This window comes from Pristiophorus japonicus, chromosome 21 (genome assembly GCF_044704955.1).
Source record: "Pristiophorus japonicus isolate sPriJap1 chromosome 21, sPriJap1.hap1, whole genome shotgun sequence".
Taxonomy (NCBI): domain Eukaryota; kingdom Metazoa; phylum Chordata; class Chondrichthyes; family Pristiophoridae; genus Pristiophorus; species Pristiophorus japonicus.
This window is the reverse complement of record NC_091997.1, coordinates 58,940,194-58,962,563: the sequence shown is the minus strand read 5'-3', so window position 1 is coordinate 58,962,563 and position 22,370 is coordinate 58,940,194. Positions and strand designations below refer to the sequence as shown.

General features: G+C 47.8%; 1 protein-coding gene across 6 annotated transcripts in view; it reads left to right on the top strand.

Annotated features, from left to right (window-relative positions):
- LOC139234015 (KAT8 regulatory NSL complex subunit 1-like) overlaps positions 1–22,370 on the top strand; it is a 217,478-nt gene that overhangs the window by 43,390 nt on the left and 151,718 nt on the right. For 2 of the 6 annotated variants that reach the window (XM_070864834.1, XM_070864844.1), the window contains exons 1-2: positions 669–945; positions 3,333–3,447. The gene's annotated coding sequence lies outside the window, so the exon portion shown is untranslated. Of the gene's footprint in view, positions 1–29; positions 171–668; positions 946–976; positions 1,045–3,332; positions 3,448–22,370 lie in introns of those variants that run through there. The other 4 variants (XM_070864840.1, XM_070864837.1, XM_070864836.1 and 1 more) reach the window with 3 other exon arrangements.

The following is a 22,370-nucleotide window of genomic DNA, read 5'->3' as shown; positions in this document are numbered from 1 at the left end:
GGCGGTGCTTCCGGCGTAAGTTGGTGAGAGGCCGAGCGGCGGCTGTGCCCGGAGCGGGGTGCCGGGTCCAGGGGACGGACCCCGGCCCCGGCCCTCCCCCACATCCCCCGCCCACCGGGGCAGGTGTGACAGGCCTCCGGTTCACAGACCATGGGCACAGCAACTTACAGGTGAGGGAGCCCCCCCCACGGCTCACCTGTCCCATCCTTCTCCCCACAGCCCACCTGTCCCATCACCCCCCCCAGCCCACCTGTCCCATCGCCCACCTGTCCCATCCTCCCCCGCCCCCGCCCCTCCCCCCAGCCCACCTGTCCCATCACCCACCTGTCCCATCCTCCCCCGCCCCCCCCCCCAGCCCACCTGTCCCATCACCCCCCCCCCCCAGCCCACCTGTCCCATCACCCACCCCCCCCCCCCCCAGCCCACCTGTCCCATCACCCCCCCCCCCCAGCCCACCTGTCCCATCACCCCCCAGCCCACCTGTCCCATCACCCCCCCCGGCCCACCTGTCCCATCCCCCTCCCCCGGCACACCTGTCCCATCACGCCCCCCTCCCCTGGCCCACCTGTCCAATTCCCCCCTCCCCCGGCCCCCACATCCCCCCTAACTCAGCTTCCCTCCCCACCAGCCCACTTATCCTTGCCCACCCCTGCCCCCCACCCCCACCCCTGCCTTAGCCTCCCGCCCCCTACTCCAGCCCTCATGCTCCCTGCACCTGGCTTATCATCCCCATGCCTATCCACTTGCTCCCTTTACATGGCCCCAAACACCTGCCCCTTTCACCTTCACAGAAAGCCTGAGTCTGCAAGTCATGAGGCTCTGCTGCTGGGGCCAGGGGGAGAGCTGAGTCGAGGTGGGACAGCCTGTGAGTGGAAAGATGCCTGTCCCTCTTGCCCAGGAGATGTGGTCGAGGATTTGGATGGTGCAGCATCAGTGTGGATGTCGGTATGTCCTTTCGCTCCGGCCCAAGCCACAAGGATGTGGAAACCAAATTTGTGAACCTCCCATTTTCACCGAGCATAGGGTGATGGGAAGGGTAAAAAGGTGACTCTTCTGTGCAACAAAGGAGAATAGCTATTGTATTGGTGTGTATGTCTATGCAGGTGATAGTGAGGGGGATTGATCGTGGAGTGGGTGAGAGGGCAGGGTTGGGGTTGTTTGGAGAGGGGGCAATGGTTGGGGGAACTGATAGGGGAGGTGCAGGTGGGGGTGATAGGGATAGGGAGAGGGTGAGGGGCGAGCGGTGGGGAGGGGGTAATGAAGGATAGGTTGGCACTTGGCTTCAAAAACATTTTGCAACAACACCTTGCATTTGTATAGCACCTTTAACTTAATAAAACACCCCAAGCGCTTCACAGGAGCGCGAGAAACAAAAAATGAGCCACAGAAGGAGATTTTGGGGCAGAGGAGCGTCTTAAAGGAGGGAAGGAGGAAAGTGAGGTGGAAAGGTTTAGGGAGGGAATTCCAGAGCAGTGCTTTGGCAGCTGAAGGCAAGGCCGCCAGTGGTGGAGTGGTTAAGATCGGCTCTGTGCAAGAGGCTAGGTTTAGAGGAACGCAGATATCTTGGTGGGTTGTGGGACTGGAGGAGATTTGAGATAGGGAGGGGCGAGGGCCATGGAGGGATTTGAAAACAAGGATGACGGTTCTAAAATCGAGGCGTTGGTTAACCGGAAGCCAATGTAGGTCAGCGAACACAGGGGGTGATTGGTGAATGGGACTTGATGCGAGTTTGGACACGGGCAGCTGAATTTTCGATGCTCCCAAGTTTACGGAGGGTAGAACATGGGAGGCCAGCCAGGAGTGCGTTACAAGAGTCAAGTCTAGCGGTAACAAAGGCAATACTGAGTTTCAGCAGCTGATGAGCTGAGGCGGGATGGGGTCGGGCCATTTTATGGAGGTGAAAATAGGTGTTGCAGTGATAGCGCAGATATGTGGTCAGAAACTGTCTCGGGGTCAAATATGACACCAAGGTTGTGCATGGTCTGGTTCAGCCTCCGACAGTTGCCAGGGAGAAGGATGGAGTCGGTGGCTACGGAGTGGGCTTGTGATGGGGACTGAAGGCAATGGCTTCGGTCTTCCCAATATTTAATTGGAGGGATGGGATGACGACCCTCGCCCTCCCCCCACCGCGGAACGGGACGGTGGCACTCGCTGGGCTGGGGGCAGATCTTGGTGAGTGTGGCTTTGTCGGACTGTTGCTGAGCTGGAAGGCAACTCAGAATGTGGTCACCCTGCGGCAGCATGAAGCTGTGTATTGTAAATATATTTAAGCTGGACGTGCCTGTGGATCGAAGATTTGGGAGCTCAGCTAGGGCGCTGAAACTGATTTGAGCATCAGGGCTAGGGAAGGGGTCTCGCTCCTGATTGCTGCCCACTGATCCCTGCTATGAAGTGCTTGTGCTCACTTTAAAGGCTTTTGATGGTCAACGTCAAAGAGTCTTGTGAATATTGGCTGAGGACGTGGCAGGCGGTTGAGACCAATAATTACTCCCCCCACCATTGAGGATGTACCACCTCCCCGCCAAGAATGGCCCAACGACACTGTATCCCCGTGAGAGCAAGCACCTTTGGAAGAGGAGGAAGTTGGTGGGCAAAATAATAAAAAGTTTTTCGAGACCATGACAAAATTTATGGTGAGGCATTTGTAAACCTATTTGCATTTAGTGCTTGGATTTAGCCTTCTGCCTTTAGTTGACAGTCTGGTACTTTTTTAGAATCGAGCCCTTTGCTGTACCGTGTCGATTCCTCGCTCATGCGGTGTTAGCCTGGATTCTGTGCTCCGCTCTGGAGTGGTGTCTGACTCCAGGACCTTCTGACTCCAGGACCTTCTGACTTCGAGGCGAGAGTGCTCCCACTGAGCCATGCCAACACACTGAAGGGGTTAAATGTGGGTCCAGAAATCACACGACGAATCCCATGTTGAGTATTGTCCCCTGTATGCAGGAAATAGGCTTAGAAAAGAATGGAATAAGAGTGATTTTGGTGATGATCTGATGAGTTGAAAAAGAAGTTACACAATGGACATTGAATTCAATGGTTGACTAAAGCCTCAGGAAGCTGTGGTTGCTTGTAAGGAGGGTAGTGCTGTTTGAGCCTTTTTAAACCATAAACTTTTCCCATATCAATTCTAAAGCAAGCGGCAGCATGTAGGCTGAGCTGTACTTTATCATTCTATAACACAATGAGGAAGTGGGAGAAAGGTAGGGAAGGGGGTGGAGGGGAGGGAAGGGAGGGAAGGGAGGAGGGCGCCTCTTGGGGGTAATGGCTGTGACTCACGTGTACCTGTTTTAAGAATGGCACTGACCTTTACACACTGCTCTCCTTTCTCACAGGCACTGGAAGGAAACGAGGAGAGGCAAGTGCTCTGGGACGGTGTGCAGTGGAATATCTGTGCTGTGACTGAGCTGCTGGTGAGCTGCAGGAATGGCTGGTCTTGTTGAAGTGAAGGTAAGAGTTCTGGGAGCCGGGCTGATCCAGTGGGCTGGGGGGTTTATCAGCGCTGCCCTTCACTTAGTCACCTCCATAAAGTGATCCGAAAGTTGGCGTATCTGAAGCTGTCTAAATGAGCATTTGTATGCTCAGCATTAAATGTAAGCTAACTGTTCCACAAAGCAGGTGGCCAAAACAGAGGGCTAGTAGCCAGCCATCATACTGCTCCCACTGGGGCAGGTCCTGACAGGATAGCAGTAGATGATGTGCATTATTGAGGCTGAGCGAGAGGAAAATGAAACATTACAGGTGAAAAAACAAATTGCACTTTATTTCACTTAGTCCAGAGAGTTTGTTTCAGAAGGGTGTGAAGATTGGCATGTGTGATAGATTAGATGAGAATGGATGGCATGGTGGTTATTGGGACACTGTACGGTGACAGATTGGGCTGCACTGATTGTGCTGGGACTGCATCATACATTTCATTGAAAGTGTTGTCTGCCACGAGCCCATCACTCTTCCTGCGATGAAGTCTCCGTCATTATTTTTTCCTCTTCCTCCTCATCCTCCGCTGGCACTTCTCAGCTCCTGCTGTGTGGTAACTCTGGCAGCATGCAGCAGATGGTGCTGATTCTGGAGACGCTCGCTGGACCTCGTTCTCCTCCTCCTCCCCTGCCCTGAGTCCACGGTGTGTTCACCACCAACTCGACTTGGGGCCGCTGCTTCACTGTATCTGCGTCCAACTCGCGTTCACAGAACCATAGAAGTTTACAGCACGGAAGGAGGTCATTTCGGCCCATCGTGTCCCTGCTGGCCAACAAAGAGCTCTCCAGCCTCATCCCACTTTCCAGCTCTGGGTTCGTAGCCCTGTAGATTACAGCACTTCAAATGCACATCGAAGTATTTTTTAAATGTGGTGAGGGTTTCTGCCTCTACCACCCTTTCAGGCAGTGAGTTCCAGACCCCCACTACCCTCTGGGTGAAGAAATTTCCCCTCAAATCCCCTCTAAACCTTCTACCAATTACTTTAAATCTATGCCCACTGGTTGTTGACCCCTCTGTTAAGGGAACGTTCTGGAATTTCTTGGGGGAAGGAGGTCTTAAATAGCACTAAGGTGGGCAGCCCACCTAGGGGCTATCCGTCCAATCTCCCTATTCCTGACAACATTCCTGGCATGGTACACACGAGTCTCATAATAGTATATTATTAGGCAGTCCCTTGTATCGAGGATGACTTGCTTCCACACCAAAAAGGGATGAGTTCACAGGTGTTTCAATGAAGGACCTAAAATTCCAGGTCCCAAACTACATCCTGAATGGTGGAAGATGCCTGTGAGTGGATTTTTTTGACAGAGCAAGGTCTTGGTCCAGGTGCAAGGATTAACCAGGACGACTGGCGACCAGCTCTGCTGCACGGACCCAGTGCGCGCACACATCACAATGTGGGCTGGCCCATGCTACCCCTGGGGCTGTCGCCTCTCCTGGGCCCCAATCACATCGTTCCTGAGCCCCGCCATCTCTCGCCGCTCCTCCGCCGCCATCTCTCACCACACTTCTGCTGTACCTGGGTCCTGCCGAACTTCCTGCCCACCACACTATCGACAGGAAGACATTACAAGAGTGCCCACAATATCGGCAGTGACGTGCACGGTATAGTTGTGATGAATTGTCACAATCCAGACATTAATGAAGTGAAATCTCTTTTTTTAAGTTCATGTCAGTCACTGGGTTGATATGAGGGGCTTGGGTGTTTCCATTTATGTTTCCATTTATGATGCTCCGTATACTGCTGCTCAGTAAAAGCTCTACACCCTCTCAAGTTGAGGTATCCTTTCCACGTGGAAAATATTGCCCCATGCAAACAAGTCACTTTCTTGATACGGATGTGGACACCCAGCCAGCTAACTGACATGGTACATGCTGCCACTGATTGTTTAGAAAGCCCAGTGGTGTAAAATTTAAATGTAGGAGTGTTGTCTGTAGTTTGGCCTCCAGGAGATTGCATAACTATATGACCGCCGCCTTTTGTTCTTTACCAGCCCACCCTTGAAAATGGTTTCCATTATTGCAGGACTCCTCAGTGGCCAGAGTATTATTGCATCTCTTAATATTACTCTTATGGCCTGTTAGTATCTGGGTCAGTTCTAACATCCTTTTTAAATAGAGTTTCCACATGTGTTTGCACACAGTGCTGTGCGATTTGACCAGTATTCAGTGATTCCTCCATAACCAGAGCTGGTGTCTGAAAACCATCCTATCCCCTTGAGAACCCGAGGATTCTTGTTCCCTGAGTCAGGGGATGTGATCCATCCCCTCCTTTATCATGTGGCCCACTTCAACAATCTCGCAGATAACTGGTGCAGTGCAAAGATGTGGGAGCCAGCTGCTATTCTATCTCCGGAAAATATATTAATATTCCAACTGCTTATCTCTCTTAATTTCACTGTTCATTTTATCTTTTAGAATTCTAACTTCGATAACCGCTCTTTTACATCTGATGCCATTTTAGTGCTCTAAACAGTTTATTGTACCCTCCTCTCTGTGCACCTCCATGTCCCCTTTTACCATGGTTTAATGAGTTCTTGTCCTCTCGCAGGGTCCCAAACCAGCCTACACTGGGCCTGGATAATATCCAGACTTGGGCAGACAAGCTGCAGGGAACATTCACACCACATCAGTGCCATAAAATAACCCACTCCAACAACTAAAGGTCCAAACACCTTCCCCAACCTTCCCCAGCATTACCATCACTGAATACCCCACCATCAACATCTTGGGGGTCACCACTAACCAAAAATTTAACTGGACCAACCATATCACCATTGGTGATAGAGCAGGGTATTCTGTGATGAATGGCTCACTTCCTGAACCTTAAAACTACTCTACCACCTCCAAAGCTCAAGTCAGACATGTGATGGAATACTCTGCCCTTGCCTGGATGGGTTTAGCTGCAACAATACTCAACAAGCTCAAAACCCTTCCAGAGCAGAGCAGGCTCTGCTTGATCAGAGCCCCTGTCATTCAACTTGGTATTTAGTCCCTCTAATATTGATGCGCTGTGGCTGCAGTGTGTGTGACTAACAGGAGGCACTGCAGCAACTCATCAAGGTTACTTCACGAGCACCTCCAAGCTTAGCAATCTCTACAACCAAGGAGGACAGCAGTAGCAATGTGATGCAGACACCTCGCCCTGACTTGGACAGCATTGCTGGGCTAATATTCTGGAACTCCCTTAGTAACAGCATTGTGGGAGCACATTCACCACATGGTCTGCTCGGTGCAAGAAGAAAGCCTAGCACCGCCTTCTCGAGGCCAACCAGCGATGGGCAGTAAATGCCAGCCTTGCCTCTGTTGCCCACAGCCCAAAAGCAGATGAGAAATATGCTGCAGGAGATTACTAACTACACTGATGTGTGCTATTCCCGGGATGCTGGAGCCGAGCATGTGCAGTGAGGAGCTATTCCTGGAATGCTGGAGCCGAGCATGTGCAGTGAGGAGCTATTCCCGGGATGCTGGCGCCGAGCATATGCAGTGAGGAGCAATTCCCGGGATGCTGGAGCCGAGCATATGCAGTGAGGAGCTATTCCCGGGATGCTGAAGCCGAGCATGTGCAGTGAGGAGCTATTCCCGGGATGCTGGAGCCGAGCATATGCAGTGAGGAGCTATTCCCGGGATGCTGAAGCCGAGCATGTGCAGTGAGGAGCTATTCCTGGAATGCTGGAGCCGAGCATGTGCAGTGAGGAGCTATTCCCGGGATGCTGGAGCCGAGCATATGCAGTGAGGAGCAATTCCCGGGATGCTGGAGCCGAGCATATGCAGTGAGGAGCTATTCCCGGGATGCTGAAGCCGAGCATGTGCAGTGAGGAGCTATTCCCGGGATGCTGAAGCCGAGCATGTGCAGTGAGGAGCTATTCCCGGAATGCTGGAGCCGAGCATGTGCAGTGAGGAGCTATTCCCGGGATGCTAGAGCCGAGCATGTGCAGTGAGGAGCAATTCCCGGGATGCTGGAGCCGAGCATATGCAGTGAGGAGCTATTCCCGGGATGCTGAAGCCGAGCATGTGCAGTGAGGAGCTATTCCAGGGATGCTGAAGCCGAGCATGTGCAGTGAGGAGCTCTTCCCGGAATGCTGGAGCCGAGCATGTGCAGTGAGGAGCTATTCCCGGGATGCTGGAGCCGAGCATGTGCAATGAGGAGCTATTCCCGGGATGCTGGAGCCGAGCATGTGCAGTGAGGAGCAATTCCCGGGATGCTGGAGCCGAGCATATGCAGTGAGGAGCTATTCCCGGGATGCTGAAGCCGAGCATGTGCAGTGAGGAGCTATTCCCGGGATGCTGAAGCCGAGCATGTGCAGTGAGGAGCTATTCCTGGAATGCTGGAGCCGAGCATGTGCAGTGAGGAGCTATTCCCGGGATGCTGAAGCCGAGCATGTGCAGTGAGGAGCTATTCCCGGGATGCTGAAGCCGAGCATGTGCAATGAGGAGCAATTCCCGGGATGCTGGAGCCGAGCATGTGCAGTGAGGAGCTATTCCTGGGATGCTGGAGCCGAGCATGTGCAGTGAGGAGCTATTCCCGGGATGCTGGAGCCGAGCATGTGCAGTGAGGAGCTATTCCTGGGATGCTGGAGCTGAGCATGTGCAGTGAGGAGCTATTCCTGGGATGCTGGAGGAGTGGAAGTGTCCCTTTCATCGTGCTGCAGCAACTCTTCTGAGTTTTCGTTTTTTCAAATAATTTGAAAAGGAGCTGGAAAAGGAGGTTCGACAACAGCTCAGATTTAAACTGTCAGCAAATGCTTCGCTTTTACTGAAAAGACAAAATAAACCTCAGACAGGAAGAAAGAGAGGGAGGAAAAGCTGTCCCTTCATGGCTGATCAGGATCTTAACTAAAAATGTACGCTGGGAGGAGCAGGGGGAGGGGCTGGAGCAGGGGAGGGAGAGCGGTGTGGGGGTTTGCTGGGGATGGAGGGGGCGGGGGGGTCCTGGGAAGGGGGGGGCGGTGGTAGTGTGATGGGGGCATGGGCTGTGACTGGGTGTGTGACGGGGCTGGGAACTGTTTTGGTGTTATCCCAGCACAAGCTTTGTTTGTGATATTTAAGCGCGCAGTTCTGGCTCCTGGCACCTGATGTCACTGTTGGCAAATGCTACTGAACCCCCGAGCCTGCTGCTGTATCTTCAGTTGTGGTCAGTATTTTAAAGTCTCTGTTTTTCACTTTCTGACAATTGGACTTAAGCAAAGCAACCTCTCGTGTGGTACTGGATGTTGGTGACTCGAGTGGAATCCATCATGAGGCAGCTCAGCCCTGTCTGGGGCTCTGCTGCCTACGAGTGCCAACATCCCTGCTCTGCATTTGCTATGGGCCCTCAGACTCATAAGAACATAAGAAATGGGAGCAGTAGTAGGCCATACGGCCCCTCGAGCCTGCTCCGCCATTCAATAAGATCATGGCTGATCTGATAAAGGACTCGGCTCCACTTCTCCGCCCGCTCCCCATAACCCCTTATCCCCTTATCATTAAAGAAACTGTCTATTTCTGTCTCAAATTTATTCAATGTCCCAGCTTCCACAGCTCTCTGAGGCAGAGAATTCCACAGATTTACAACCCTGTGAGAAGAAATTTCTCCTTATCTCTCTTTTAAATGGGCAGCCCCTTATTCTAAGATCATGCTCTCAAGTTCTTGTCTTCCCCATCAGTGGAAACATCCTCTCTGCATCCACCGAGTCAAGTTTCGATAAGATCACCTCTCATTCTTCTGAATTCTAATGAGTAGAGGCCCAACCTCCTCAACCTTTCCTCATAAGTCAACCACCTCATCCCCGGAATCAACCTAGTGAACTTTCTCTGAACTCCCTCAAAGCAAGTGTATCCTTTCGTAAATATGGAAACCAAATGTGGCCTCACCAATACCTTACATAGCTGTAGCAAGAGTTCCCTGCTTTTATACTCCATCCCCTTTACAATAAAGGCCAAGATTCCATTGGCCTTCCTGATCACTTGCTGTACCTGCATACTATCCTTTTGTGTTTCATGCACAAGTACCCCCAGGTCCCGCTGTACTGCAGCACTTTGCAATCTTTCTCCATTTAAATAATAACTTGCACTTTGGCAGAAAAAAAATTAAAGAGCATGACCTCACACTTTCCAACATTATACTCCATCTGCCAAATTTTTGTCCATTCACTTAGTCTGTCTGTGTCCTTTTGCAGATTTTTTTGTGCCCTCCTCACACATTGCTTTTCCTCCCATCTTTGTAACATAGGCAAACTTGGCTACGTTACACTCAGTCCCTTCTTCCAAGTGTTGAAATTGTGGGTGACGTCAGTGATTGTGCTTTTTTAATTACGTAACTAACACGTATATCAATTGGACATAAAAAGCGTGCGCGCCCTGATCGGTTTTACTGGGGTACAGTCCCCCACACACTGACTCTCACTGGGGTACAGTCCCCCACACACTGACTCTCTCTGGGGTACAGTCCCACATACACTGACTCTCACTGGGGTACAGTCCCCCACACACTGACTCTCACTGGGGTACAGTCCCCCACACACTGACTCTCACTGGGGTACAGTCCCCCACACACTGACTCTCACTGGGGTACAGTCCCCCACACACTGACTCTCTCTGGGGTACAGTCCCACATACACTGACTCTCTCTGGGGTACAGTCCCACATACACTGACTCTCACTGGGGTACAGTCCCACACACACTGACTCTCACTGGGGTACAGTCCCCCACACACTGACTCACTGGGGTACAGTCCCACACACACTGACTCTCACTGGGGTACAGTCCCCCACACACTGACTCACTGGGGTACAGTCCCCCACACACTGACTCTCTCTGGAGTACAGTCCCACATACACTGACTCTCACTGGGGTACAGTCCCACACACACTGACTCTCACTGGGGTACCTTTCCTTGGACACTGGCCCAAGTACCCTTTGTTACAGTTGTTATTTAATATGCCGTGTGCAGCAGTTCCCTTTTGATTGTGAGCCCTGCTGTTATGCAGCAGCTCGCTCCAAACACCAGACACCTTGACCATGTCATTGGGTTATTTATGGGGATTCAGTCTGCGTGTCAGCTCTCTTGCCGTTGTTGAGGGGAAATGACTCGCAGAATCTGCTGCTGGAAGCACCGATAAGGGACAGTGAGTTAGAAATACCATTTGTGTAATGCAATTGCCTGTGAGTGGTTATCTTGCGTTGTAATGACAGTGAACAGAAGCTGCAGGCCCCCACCTGTCAGGCTGTGTATGCAATCAGTGCAGTCACAACCCACACCTTTCTGCTTTCTCGATTATTGTATGTGATGGCTACAGTATTCGTATTAATGTATTACTAGATCAATTTTAAGCTGCTGGCTTGAGCAAATGTGGCAAATTTACTTGGTCGAGATGTTCCTCCAAATCTGCCCTTTTGTCCGTCCCCTACTTCCTTCGTCTCACCATTGGTGGGTGTGCCTTCAACTGCTGAAGCCCTGAGGCTTGGAATTGTCTCCCAGAGTCTCTCTATCTCGCTCTCGTCCTTAAAACCGACCTCGTTGACCAAGCTTTTGGTAATATCTCGCGTTGCTCGGTGTCGTTTTCTTAATGTTTCTGTGAATTGCCTTGGGGCGTTTTACGATGTTAACGGCCCTTTATAAATGCAAGTAGTTGTTTGCCGGGGCTGAGATCTGTGCATGGGGAGACACTAGCATAGTGGAAAAGCAGCTTCGAACAGGAACTGAATTGGGAGAGAATGTGCTAGCTGACAGCTCAGCGACAAATCTAGATCACAACCAGCTTTTCACTGTCTTCCCCTGGAAAACCAGCAGCCTTGTAACTTGGGTACTCATTGTGAAAAATAGCTGACTGATTTTCCCACCCCTCCCAGGCAGATGTAGGTACACTGCCTCCGAGTCGCCACTCCCAGGGTCTTGTATCATCATTGTTGGAATAGCCGTATTGCTATAAATAGGAATGTTTGGATTCCCATTGGAATAATGACTGCTTCTCCTGTCCAGAGTGACTATTTCCTGATGTTTCGTTACAGGAACTTCTGTTTCATTTCTAAATGCTGAAACTCCCTCCACTGTCCCCTTTCCATCTCTCTCTCTTAACCTTGCTGTGCTTGGCTTTTTCTCTCTATCTCTTGAGCAGTGTTGACTTTTGCTGTGTTGCAGTTCCACTGGGTGGCATCCCTCTGGTCTGGCCCTTCAAGAGCTGCTACTCATGTGGAAGCCTAGGTATTGAACACTGGCAGGGAATTTAATCACTGGAATGGGGAAACGGCCCTGATAGTGATCCTGCACACGCCCACATGTACTTTGTAGCAAGGGTTATCAGATAGTGGTCAAGAACACGTCATTTTTTGCCCCAGCTTCCCTGCCATGGTGCTGAGGCCAATTGTAACCACGAATTGCTCCCCACTGAGATCCACTAAATCAGCACAAGATGGGAATTGAACATTGGCCATTTGCCCCTTGAGCCTGCTCCGCCTTTCAATAAGATCATAGCTGATCTGATCATGGCCTCAACTCCACTTCCCTGCCCGCTCCCCTTAACCCTTTACTCCCTTATCATTCAAAAATTTGTCGATCTCCACCTTAAATATATTCAATGACCCAGCCTCCACGGCTCTCTGGGGCAGAGAATTCCAAAGTTTCACGACCCTCTGAGAGAAGAAGTTCCTCCTTATCTCAGTTCTGAAACTATGCCCCCTAGTTCTAGTCTCCTCTATCAGTGGAAACATCCTCTCTGCATTAACCCTGTCAAGCTCCCTCATAAACTTATACGTTTTGATAAGATCACCTCTCATTGTTCTGAATTCTAATGAATAGAGGCCCAACCTACTCAACCTTTCCTCATAAGTTGTGGACCTCTCCAGAATCCAGGGAATTTTGGTAGATTACAACCAATGCATCCACTATCTCTGCAGCCACTTCTTTTAAGACCCTAGGATGTAAGCAATCAGGTCCAGGGGATTTGTCTGCCTTTAGTCCCATTTTTTTTTTTTTTACCAAGTACGGCTACTTTAGTGATTGTATTAAGTTCCTCCCTCCCATTGTTTTCATTATCTATCTTCCCTCTTTTTTTTTTCAGTCGTTCTTTGCTGGCTTTTGAAAGTTTCTCAATCCTCTGGCTACCCACTGCCCTTATGTTTGATTTGATACCATCACTTAATTCTTTAGTTAGCCATGGATGGTTACCCCTTTTCTTAGTCTTTCCTTCTCATTGGAATATATTTTTGTTGAGAGTTATGAAATATCTCCTTAAATATCTGCCACTGCTCATCAACCGTCCCACACTTTAATCTATTTTCCCAGTCCACTTTAGCCAACTCTGCCTTTATACCTTTTGTAGTCTCCTTTATTTAAGCTTAGGTCCAAAATTCAACCATATTATGGTCACTCATTCCTAGAGGATCCTTTACTAGGAGATCGTTTATTAATCCTGTCTCATTGCACAGCACCAGATCTAAGATAGCTTGCTCCCTGGTTCCACAAAGTACTGTTCAGAGTAGAAATAGCAGGATAGTTAAGATGAATACATGGCTTGAGGAATGGTGCAAGAGGGAGGGATTCAAATTCCTGGGACATTAGAACCGGTTCTGGGGAAGGTGGGACCAGTACAAACCGGACGGTCTGCACCTGGGCAGGACCGGAACTAATGTCCTAGGGGGAGTGTTTGCTAGTGCTGTTGGGGAGGAGTTAAATTAACATGGCAGGGGAATGGGAATCTATGCAGGGAGACAGAGGGAAATAAAATGGGGGCAGAAGCAAAAGGTAGAAAGGAGATAAGTAAAAGTGGAGGGCAGAGAAATCAAAGGCAAAAGTCAAAAAGGGCCACATTTCAACATAATTCTAAAAGGACAAAGAATTAAAAAAAAACAAGCCTGAAGGCTCTGTGTCTCAATGCAAGGAGCATTCGTAATAAGGTGGATGAATTAACTGCGCAGGCAGCTGTTAACGGATATGATGTAATTGGGATTACGGAGACAATGCTCCAGGGTGACCAAGGCTGGGAACTCAACATCCAGGGGTATTCAATATTCAGGAAGCATAGACAGAAAGGAAAAGGAGGTGGGGTAGTGAGGCTGGTTCAATACATGAGCTTGGATGATGTGGAATCAGGTTTGCTGAGGAACAAAAAAGGGCAGAAAACACTAGTGGGAGTTATGTACATACCACCAAACAGTAGTAGTGAGGCTGGGGATGGTATCAAACAGGAAATTAGGGACACATGCAATAAAGATACAGCAGTTATCATGGGTGATTTTAATCTACATATAGATTGGGCTAACCAAACTGGTAGCAATACAGTGGAGGAGGATTTCCTGGAGTGTATAAAGGATGGTTTTCTCGACCAATATGTCGAGGAACCAACTCGAGAGCTGGCCATCCTAGACTGGGTGATGTGTAATGAGAGGATTCATTTGCAATCTTGGTGTGCGAGGCCCCTTGGAGAAGAGTGACCATAATATGGTAGAATTCTTCATTAAGATGAAGAGTGACACAGTTAATTCAGAGACTAGGGTCCTGAAATTCAAGAAAGGTAACTTTGATGGTATGAGACATGAATTGGCTAGGATATACTGGCAAATTATACTAAAAGGGTTTACAGTGGATAAGCAATGGCAGACATTTAAAGATCACATGGATGAACTTTAACAATTGTACATCCCTGTCTGGCGTAAAAATAAAACTGGAAAGGTGGCTCAACCGTGGCTAACAAGGGAAATTAGGGATAGTGTTAAATCCAAGGAAGAGGCATATAAATTGGCCAGAAAAAGCAGCAAACCTGAGGACTGGGAGAAATTTAGAATTCAGCATTGGAGGACAGAGGGTTTAATTAGGAGGGGGAAAATAGAGCATGAGTGTAAGCTTGCAGGGAACATTAAAAACTGACTGCAAAAGCTTCTATAGATATGTGAAGAGAAAAAGATTAATGAAGACAAATGTAGGTCCCTTGCAGTCAGAATCAGGTGAATTTATAAGAGGGAACAAAGAAATGACAGACCAATTGAACAAATACTTTGGTTCTGTCTTCACCTAAGGAAGACACAAATAACCTTCCAGAAATACTAGGGGACCAAGGGTCTAGCAAGGAGGAGGAACTGAAGGAAATCCTTATTAGTCAGGAAATTGTGTTGGGGAAATTGATGGCCGATAAATCCCTGGGGCCTGATGGTCTGCATCCCAGAGTACTTAAGGAAGTGGCCCGAGAAATAGTGGATCCATTGGTGATCATTTTCCAACAGTCTCTCGACTCTGGATCAGTTCCTATGGATTGGAGGGTAGCTAATGTAACCCCACTTTTTAAAAAAGGAGGGAGAGAGAAAACGGGTAATTATAGCCTGACATTGGTAGTGGGAAAATGTTGGAATCAATTATTAAAGATGCAATAGCAGCACATTTGGAAAGCAGTGACAGGATTGGTACAAGTCAGCATGGATTTATGAAAGGGAAATCATGCTTGACAAATCTTTTAGAATTTTTTGAGGATGTAACTAGTAGAGTGGACAACGGAGAACCAGTGGATGTGGTGCATTTGGACTTTCAAAAGGCTTTTGACAAGGTCCCACACAAGAGATTGGTGTGCAGAATTAAAGCACATGGTATTGGGGGTAATGTATTGACGTGGATAGAGAACTGGTTGGCAGACATAAAGCAAAGAGTGGGAATAAACGGGTCCTTTTCAGAATGGCAGGCAGTGACTAGTGGGGTGCCGCAAGGTTCAGTGCTGGGACCCCAGCTATTTACAATATCCATTAATGATTTAGACGAAGGAATTGAATGTAATATCTCCAGGTTTGAAGATGACACTAAGCTGGGTGGCAGTGTGAGCTGTGAGGAGATGCTAAGAGGCTGCAGGGTGACTTGGACAGGTTAGTTGAGTGGATAAATGCATGGCAGATGCAGTATAATGTGGATAAATGTGAAGTTATCCACTTTGATGGCAAAAACAGGAAAGCAGAATATTATCTGAATGGTGACAGATTAGGAAAAGGGGAGGTGCAACGAGACCTGGGTGTCATGGTTCATCAGTCATTGAAAGTTGGCATGCAGGTACAGCAGGTGGTGAAGAAGGCAAATGGCATGTTGGCCTTCATAGCGAAAAGATTTGAGTACAGGAGCAGGGAGGTCTTACTGCAGTTGTATAGGGCCTTGGTGAGGCCATACCTTGAATACTGTGTACAGTTTTGGTCTCCTAATCCAAGGAAGGACATTCTTGCTATTGAGGGGGGTGCAGCAAAGGTTCACCAGACTGATTCCCGGGATGGCAGGACTGACATATGAAGAAAGACTGGATCAACTAGGCTTGTATGCACTGTAATTTAGAAGAATGAGAGGGGATCTAATAGAACATATAAAATTCTGACGGGATTGGACAGGTTAGATGCAGGAAGAATGTTTCCGATGTTGGGGAAGTCCAGAACCAGGACTCTCAGTCGAAGGATAAGGGGTAAGCCATTTAGGACCGAGATGAAGAAAAACTTCTTAACTCAGAGAATTGTGAACCTGTGGAATTCTCTACCACAGAAAGTTGTTGAGGCCATTTTGTTAGATATATTCAAAATGGAGTTAGATGTGGCCCTTCCGACTAAAGGGATCAAGGGGTATGGAGAGAAAGCAGGAAAGAGGTTTAGGGGGCCTATAGACTACGCCCACCAGCGACTTTTTTCCCCTTATTATTTCTTATCTCCACCCAAACTGATTTTAATATCTTGATCTTCTGAGCCAATATCATTTCTCACTAATGCACTGATCTCATCCTTTATTAACTGAGCTACCCCACCTCCTTTTCCTTTCTGTCTGTCCTTCCGAATTGTCAGATATCCCTGAATATTTAATTCCCAGTCCTGGTCACCTTGCAACCACGTCTCTGTAATGGCTGTCAGATCATACCCATTTGTATCTATTTGTACCGTCAATTCATCTATTTTGGTACAAATGCTACGTGCATTCAGATAAAGAGCTTTTAAATTTGATTTTTTAACATTTTTTCCTGCTTTGACCTCACTTTCTGAAAAACATTTATACATATTGTCCCTTCCTGTCAAGCTCTGGTTTTCATTTCCCCTGGTGCTATCCTGCTCTATTGGCTTTTCCTTATTCTTTTGACTTCTTAAATTTCCACTCACCTGAACCCTCCTCCCATCTGCCCCCCCCACTGTTGATGACACCTTCCATCACTTTGCAGAGTAGCCTGATGGGGTGATAATTGGCCGGATTGGATTTGTCCTGCTTTTTGTAGACAGGACATACCTGGGCAGTTTTCCATATTGTTGGATAGATGCCAGTGTTGTCGATGTACTGGAACAGCTTGGCTAGAGTCGTGGCTAGTTCTGGAGCACAAGCCTTTGCTGTATCCAGTGCGCTCAACTGGTCGAAAGGAAGTAGCAGGGACAAGTTTGGGGAGTGAGGGTGGGCTGGGAGAACTTGCCTTTTAATGCCTTTGAGCACTTCACCACCAATGAATTACATTTTATATTGCAGTCACTATTATTTTTGTCGGCAAATGTGGCAGGCATTTGCCAAAAAGAGGAAATGAGATGAATGACCTGTTATTCTGCTTTTGGTAATGTTGGTTGAGGGAGGGATGTTGCATTTTATTACGCCTTTCATACTCTTGGAATGGTTTACAGCAGTTCACAACCAATGAGTTACCTTTGTTGTGTAGTCATTCCCTGAGTTTCGAACAGTAGTGTAGGTTTCTTTTACACCCATCTGAACTACCAGCCCCAAATACAACATCTCTAACAATGCTGCACTTGCTCAGTACTTCACTGAAGCATCAGCGTTGATTGTGGGTTTAAGCCCCAGAGTGGGGATTAAACTCAAAGCTCTCTGACTCGGGCAAGAGCCCAACCCATTGAGCCAAGCATCTAAGTGCCCACTGATTGGTTTGGGCTTTTGCTCCACAATTCTACTTGGAGCCCCTTCCAGGGATGATCTCACTGTGAAAACGCTGCCTAACATCAACCTCAAACCTGTTTTTTTTGTCCCCCAGTCTCCTTGTCCTGCGGTCATGGTTTAACTTGAAATAATGCTCAGAATGAACCTTTCTATTGCACTTCATGGAGCTACGTGTCGTACGATCCGCTATCATTTGCCTCTTTTCAATGTTTGAAAGGCAGTTTCCCGAACGTTTCCTCCTACACAAGCACATGCTGAAAGTCATGCTTTACCCAGGCTATTGCACACCTCTGTGACTCGAGGGCAGTATTGGAGCAGAACCTTTGCTGACTCTTGGCTGTGGGCCTGGGGAGAATTACAGAGCAAAATTAAACCATTTTAATGGGAGGAGGAAAAAATCTTATGTATAGATTTTTCCATCGAGCCAGTAGCTGACTTATCCTGCAGTTCCTGATCTCTGCTGTTCGGATGTTGGAACATCCTTTGAGTCTTCAGCTGCTGCCACGCCAGCTGAGCCAGTGTATTATGTGTATTCCTCAGCAACTACGTATGGCTTAGCCTTAATTATTTGAGGGAACTTTATTGAAGATGGTTTCTGGCCAAAATTAGACATTTAAAAACTCCTCTGATGGCCTTATTTAAGAAACATCTAGATGCTGTGATGAGCAGATGAAGGACCGAATTTGCATTCTCTTCTATATTTGTTCTGAGATTTCTGGCCCCCATCTCCCAGCCCAGGGGCACTGAATCAAACTAGTCTTCCAACTGAGAACTGACCCAAAAAAAGGCTTCACTGAAGCCTATCTTGTTAGTAGGTTTTGATCAGGAACGATGCCTTCACCACAAACCAGTGTTGGTAATGGGGAGGTCTGGAAAGAGAACCGCTCCCTGCCAGGCTGACTTGCTGAAGTGCTTCAAACCAGGTTTTCAGGGGTGACTCAGACTTTATCCATATAAAGTGATGCTTGTGGTTTTACAAACAGCCATGTGCCTGCAAGTGATTGGTGCAGTGTTGAAGGACAGCAATTTAGAGATGGTCAAGAAGCCTGTATGGTGAAGTCCCCTCAAATGGCCTTAACTGCAGAGGGCCTGAAGTGGGCTGGTGGCACCAGGACATTTTCCCCACCATGTCATCTTTTTCTCCCTCCTGTTGGAGCCGATGCCATGGTGGTCACCAACTGGAGGGTCAAATCATGACTCCTTCCGAAAGGTTACTTAACTTCTCGCAAAGAAAGGGGCTGGGACTTTCACACTCACTGTGCTGTTTAGATTTGTTTTAAAGTAACGATCAAATAAATGTAGTCATGTGAGAAAAACCTCCATTCCTGCAGCAGGATTATCAGATCTAAAGTAGTGCCTTGAAAATTACTCTTCTCTAATTGTTGGTTGACACTTTCTTTGGTGCTGCACAGTAAGGGTTAATCATAGAATCATAGAAAAATTATGACACAGAGGGAGGCCATTCGGCCCATCGTGTCCGTGTCGGTCGAAAAAGAGCTACCCAGCCTAATCCCACCTTCCAGCACTCGGTCTGTAGCCCTGTAGATTACAGCACTTCACGTGCATATCCAAGTACTTTTTAAATGTGATGAGGGTTTCTGCCTCCCATCCTTTCAGTCAGCGAGTTCCAGACCCCTGCCACCCTCTGGGTGAATTTTTTTCCCCTCGTCTCATCTCTAATCCTTCTACCAACTACTTTAAATCTATTTCCTCCTGGTTAATGACCCCTCTGCAAAAGGAGATAGGTCCTTCCTATCCACTGTATCTAGACCCCTCATAATTTTATACACCTCAATTAAATCTCCCCTCTGCCTCTTCCGTTCGAAAGAAAACGACCCCAGCCTATCCAATTTTTCCTCGTAGCTAAAATTTTAGAGTCCTGGCAACATCCTCGTAAATGTCCTCTGTACCCTCTCTACTGCAATCACATCTTTTCTGTAATGCGGTGACCAGAACTGTACGTAGTACTCAAGCTGTGGCCTAACTAGTGTTGTATACTTGTTCAAGTATAACCTCCCTGCTTTTATATTCAATGCCTCGGCTAATAAAGGAGAGCATTCCGTATGCCTTCTTAACCACCTCATTGACCTGTCCTGCTACCTTTTAAGGATCTATGGAGATACACTCCAGGGTCCCTCTGTTCCTCCACACCTCTCTCTATCCTCCCATTTATTGTGTATACCCTTGCCATGTTGCCCCTCTCCAAATGCATTACCTCACACTACTCCAGATTGAATTACATTTGCCACTTTTCTGCCCAACTGACCAGTCCATCGATATCTTCCTGCAGTCTAAAGCTTTTCCTCCTCACTATCAACCACACGGCCAATGTTTGTATCATCTGCAAATGTCTTTATCACACCTCCTACATTTAAGTCTAAATCATTAATATATACCACACAAAACAAGGGACCGAGCACTGAGCCCTGTGGAACCCCACTGGATACATCCTTCCAGTCGCAGAAACACCCATCAACCATTTCTACCCTTTGCTTCCTGCCTCTGAGCCAATTTGCCGCTCTCCCTTGGGCTTTTTGACTTTTTTGATCGGCCTGCCATGTGAGACCTTGTCAATAGCCTTGCTAAAATCCATGTAAACTACAACCCTCTGCCCTCATCGACCCTCCTTGTTACCTCAAAAAATGTAATCAAGTTAGTCAGACATGTCCTTCCCTCAACAAATCCATGCTGACTGTCCTTGATTAATCTGTGTATTTCTAAACGAAGGTTTATCCTGTCCCGCAGAATTGATTCCAATAATTTGCCCACCGCCAAGATTAAGTTAACTGGCCCGTAATTACTCGGTTTATCCCTTCCTCCCATTTTAAACAATGGTACAACGTTAGCAGTTTTGTAATCCTCTGGCATGACTCCTGTAGCCAGAGAGGATTGAAAAATGATGGTCAGAGCCTCCGCAATTTTCTCCCTTGCTTCTTTCAATAGCCTAGGATATATTTCATCTGGTCCTGGCAATTTATCTACTTTCAAAGATGCTAAGCCCCTTAATAGCTCCCCTTTCACTATGTTTATCCCGTCCAATATTTCACTCTCCTTCCTTAACTTCAACGTTGGCATCGTCCCCCTCTTTGGTGAAGACAGCCACAAAGTATTCATTAAGTCCCTGAACCACATCCTCCGCCTCCACACATAGATCACTACTATGGTCCCTAAAAGGCCCTACTCTTTCCTTAGTTATCTTCTTCCTCTTTGTGTAATTATAAAACATCTTTGGGTTTTCTTTGATTCTACTTGCCAGTATTTTTTCATGCCCTCTTTGCTCTCCTAATTTCCTGTTGAATTTACCCCTACACTTTCTATACTCTTCCAGGCTCTCGATGTCTGATCTAAGCTTCTCTTTTTTGCCTTCTCTTACCCTGTATGCACCTCGTCATCCAGGGGCTCTAAATTTGGCAGTTTTACCCTTTTTCTGGAAAAAAGTTTACCCTGAACCCCGCTTGAACGCCTCCCACTGCTCTGACACGGATTTACCTTCAAGTAGCTGTTTCCAGTCCACTTTGGTAAATCACTTTTCAACTTAGTAAAATTGTCCTTCCCCCATCTAGAACCTTTACTCCTGTTTTATCTTTGTCATAATCCATAACGATGCTAAAACTAACTGAATTATGATCACTGGCACCAAAATGCTCTCCCATTGATACTCCTTCCACCTGTCCAGCTTCATTCCCAAAACTAAATCCAGAACTGCTTCCCCTCTTGTTGGGCTTGCTACGTATTGACTAAAAAAGTTCTCCTGAATGCAATTTAGGAGTTCTGTGCCCTCTATACCTTTTACACTGATTGTATCCCAGTTAATATTAAATCAGCATCTCCTCTAAATGGGCCGACGACATCCACTCTGCCAACCCGTGACTCATTTAGATCTCTATCTCCTAAATATATTCAAAAAGGAGTTAGATGAAGTCTTTACTACTCGGGGGATCAAGGGGTGTGGCGAGAAAGCAGGAATGGTGTACTGAGGTTGCATGTTCAGCCATGAACTCATTGAATGGCGGTGCAGACTTGAAGGGCCGAATGGCCTACTCCTGCACCTATTTTCTATGTCTATGTCTATGTCTATGTCTAACTCTGCACAACATGCAGCATCTTATTAGGAATATAGCGAGTTCAAATTAATGTTTGAATTAACAGGTTAGTCATTGTTAATTCCCGATGGGGACAGTTTTAATTTAAGTGAATTTCTAACAACTTAAAAGAGCAGCTTTGTTGGGAAAGGCCTCGGATTGTGACAAAAGGTCCCACCCGGCACGTTGCGTACTGTTTTTCTGTTTTCTGAAGCACAGAAAAATATTTATGTAAAATAGGTATCTAATAATAACTGTATGTTTGAGTAAATTCCAGCATGGAACTTCAGACCATGGGTTGATTAACACGTCAGCTTTGACTCAATGGACTCATGTATTTGAGTCAGGTGGTCAGCTCGTGTGGGTTCAAGTCTGACTGCTAGACTTAAATCTGAAAATCATCAGAGACAGTTCCTCGAAATCGAGGAAGACTTGCTTCCACTTTAAAAGTGAGTTCTCAGGTGACTGAATAGTCCAATATGGGAATTACAGTCTCTGTCACAGGTGGGGCAGACAGTGGTTGAAGGAAAGGGTGGGTGGGGAGTCTGGTTTGCCGCACGCTCCTTCCACTGCCTGCACTTGCTTTCTGCATGCTCTCGGCGACGAGACTCGAGGTGCTCAGCGTCCTCCCGGATGCTCTTCCTCCACTTAGGTGGTGTTTGGCCAGGGATTCCCAGGTGTCGGTGGGGAGGCTTTGAGGGTGTCCTCGAAACGTTTCCTCTGCCCACCTGGGGCTCACTTGCTGTGTAGGAGTTCCAGGTAGAGCGCTTGCTTTGGGAGTCTTGTGTCGGGCATGCGAACGGTGTGGCCCGCCCAACGGAGCTGGTCGAGTATGGTCAGTGCTTCGATGCTGGGGATGTTGGTCTGATCGAGGACACTAACATTGGTGCATCTGTCCTCCCAGGGGATTTGCAGGATCTTGCGGAGACATTGTTGGTGGTATTTCTCCAAGGTTTGA